The 2,500-nt window shown below is 46.9% G+C and overlaps 6 non-coding genes and 2 pseudogenes across 6 annotated transcripts; all 8 read right to left on the bottom strand.

Moving 5' to 3' along the window:
• Positions 1-123: 123 nt before the first annotated feature.
• LOC146249814 (5S ribosomal RNA) lies at positions 124-242 on the bottom strand (annotated as a pseudogene).
• A 210-nt stretch (positions 243-452) lies between these two features.
• Positions 453-571, bottom strand: LOC146249815 (5S ribosomal RNA). The gene has a single exon (XR_014732809.1). It is a non-coding gene; the product is annotated as a 5S ribosomal RNA (ribosomal RNA).
• Positions 572-743: 172 nt separating this feature from the next.
• Positions 744-862, bottom strand: LOC146249816 (5S ribosomal RNA). The gene has a single exon (XR_014732810.1). It is a non-coding gene; the product is annotated as a 5S ribosomal RNA (ribosomal RNA).
• A 174-nt stretch (positions 863-1,036) lies between these two features.
• LOC146249817 (5S ribosomal RNA) lies at positions 1,037-1,155 on the bottom strand. The gene has a single exon (XR_014732811.1). It is a non-coding gene; the product is annotated as a 5S ribosomal RNA (ribosomal RNA).
• A 174-nt stretch (positions 1,156-1,329) lies between these two features.
• On the bottom strand, positions 1,330-1,448 carry LOC146249818 (5S ribosomal RNA). Its single transcript, XR_014733090.1, has one exon. It is a non-coding gene; the product is annotated as a 5S ribosomal RNA (ribosomal RNA).
• Positions 1,449-1,626: 178 nt separating this feature from the next.
• LOC146249819 (5S ribosomal RNA) lies at positions 1,627-1,745 on the bottom strand. Its single transcript, XR_014733091.1, has one exon. It is a non-coding gene; the product is annotated as a 5S ribosomal RNA (ribosomal RNA).
• A 186-nt stretch (positions 1,746-1,931) lies between these two features.
• On the bottom strand, positions 1,932-2,050 carry LOC146249820 (5S ribosomal RNA; annotated as a pseudogene).
• A 174-nt stretch (positions 2,051-2,224) lies between these two features.
• Positions 2,225-2,343, bottom strand: LOC146249821 (5S ribosomal RNA). The gene has a single exon (XR_014732812.1). It is a non-coding gene; the product is annotated as a 5S ribosomal RNA (ribosomal RNA).
• Positions 2,344-2,500: the final 157 nt, after the last annotated feature.

A 2,500-nucleotide genomic window follows, 5' to 3' on the forward strand; every position in this document is an offset into this window, starting at 1 on the left:
AATTGACAATGCAAGGTGGTCTCTCTCTCTCTCGTGTCAAAATGAAAACAGCTTCCAGCCCCTTTCATGAAGGACTACTTGTGCATATTGCAAGATTTCAGTTTCTAAGTGAATGAGCAAAAGAGCATACAGCACCTGGTATTCCCAGGCGGTCTCCCATCCAAGTACTAACCAGGCCCGACCCTGCTTAGCTTCCGAGATCAGACGAGATTGGGCGTTGCCAGGCTGGTATGGCCGTACGAAATAAGTTGACAACCATAGGCTACTTATCCATATACAGATTTAGCAATTGACAATGCAAGGTGGTCTCTCTCTCTCTCTCTCTCTCTCTCTCTCTCTCTCTCTCTCTCTCTCTCTCTCTCGTGTCAAAATGAAAACAGCTTCCAGCCCCTTTCATGAAGGACTACTTGTGCATATTGCAAGATTTCAGTTTCTAAGTGAATGAGCAAAAGAGCATACAGCACCTGGTATTCCCAGGCGGTCTCCCATCCAAGTACTAACCAGGCCCGACCCTGCTTAGCTTCCGAGATCAGACGAGATCGGGCGTTGCCAGGCTGGTATGGCCGTACGAAATAAGTTGACAACCATAGGCTACTTATCCATATACAGATTTAGCAATTGACAATGCAAGGTGGTCTCTCTCTCTCTCTCTCGTGTCAAAATGAAAACAGCTTCCAGCCCCTTTCATGAAGGACTACTTGTGCATATTGCAAGATTTCAGTTTCTAAGTGAATGAGCAAAAGAGCATACAGCACCTGGTATTCCCAGGCGGTCTCCCATCCAAGTACTAACCAGGCCCGACCCTGCTTAGCTTCCGAGATCAGACGAGATCGGGCGTTGCCAGGCTGGTATGGCCGTACGAAATAAGTTGACAACCATAGGCTACTTATCCATATACAGATTTAGCAATTGACAATGCAAGGTGGTCTCTCTCTCTCTCTCTCTCGTGTCAAAATGAAAACAGCTTCCAGCCCCTTTCATGAAGGACTACTTGTGCATATTGCAAGATTTCAGTTTCTAAGTGAATGAGCAAAAGAGCATACAGCACCTGGTATTCCCAGGCGGTCTCCCATCCAAGTACTAACCAGGCCCGACCCTGCTTAGCTTCCGAGATCAGACGAGATCGGGCGTTGCCAGGCTGGTATGGCCGTACGAAATAAGATGACAACCATAGGCTACTTATCCATATACAGATTTAGCAATTGACAATGCAAGGTGGTCTCTCTCTCTCTCTCTCTCGTGTCAAAATGAAAACAGCTTCCAGCCCCTTTCATGAAGGACTACTTGTGCATATTGCAAGATTTCAGTTTCTAAGTGAATGAGCAAAAGAGCATACAGCACCAGGTATTCCCAGGCGGTCTCCCATCCAAGTACTAACCAGGCCCGACCCTGCTTAGCTTCCGAGATCAGACGAGATCGGGCGTTGCCAGGCTGGTATGGCCGTACGAAATAAGTTGACAACCATAGGCTACTTATCCATATACAGATTTAGCAATTGACAATGCAAGGTGCTCTCTCTCTCTCTCGCTCTCTCTCGTGTCAAAATGAAAACAGCTTCCAGCCCCTTTCATGAAGGACTACTTGTGCATATTGCAAGATTTCAGTTTCTAAGTGAATGAGCAAAAGAGCATACAGCACCAGGTATTCCCAGGCGGTCTCCCATCCAAGTACTAACCAGGCCCGACCCTGCTTAGCTTCCGAGATCAGACGAGATCGGGCGTTGCCAGGCTGGTATGGCCGTACGAAATAAGTTGACAACCATAGGCTACTTATCCATATACAGATTTAGCAATTGACAATTCAAGGTAGTCTCTCTCTCTCTCTCTCTCTCTCTCTCTCTCCTGTCAAAATGAAAACAGCTTCCAGCCCCTTTCATGAAGGACTACTTGTGCATATTGCAAGATGTCAGTTTCTAAGTGAATGAGCAAAAGAGCATAGAGCACCTGGTATTCCCAGGCGGTCTCCCATCCAAGTACTAACCAGGCCCGACCCTGCTTAGCTTCCGAGATCAGACGAGATCGGGCGTTGCCAGGCTGGTATGGCCGTACGAAATAAGTTGACAACCATAGGCTACTTATCCATATACAGATTTAGCAATTGACAATGCAAGGTGGTCTCTCTCTCTCTCTCTCTCGTGTCAAAATGAAAACAGCTTCCAGCCCCTTTCATGAAGGACTACTTGTGCATATTGCAAGATTTCAGTGTCTAAGTGAATGAGCAAAAGAGCATACAGCACCTGGTATTCCCAGGCGGTCTCCCATCCAAGTACTAACCAGGCCCGACCCTGCTTAGCTTCCGAGATCAGACGAGATCGGGCGTTGCCAGGCTGGTATGGCCGTACGAAATAAGATGACAACCATAGGCTACTTATCCATATACAGATTTAGCAATTGACAATGCAAGGTGGTCTCTCTCTCTCTCTCTCTCGTGTCAAAATGAAAACAGCTTCCAGCCCCTTTCATGAAGGACTACTTGTGCATATTGCAAGATTTCAGTTTCT

The sequence above is a fragment of the Hypomesus nipponensis genome, chromosome 19 (assembly GCF_054491055.1).
Source record: "Hypomesus nipponensis isolate SF chromosome 19, ASM5449105v1, whole genome shotgun sequence".
NCBI classification, from domain to species: Eukaryota; Metazoa; Chordata; class Actinopteri; order Osmeriformes; family Osmeridae; genus Hypomesus; species Hypomesus nipponensis.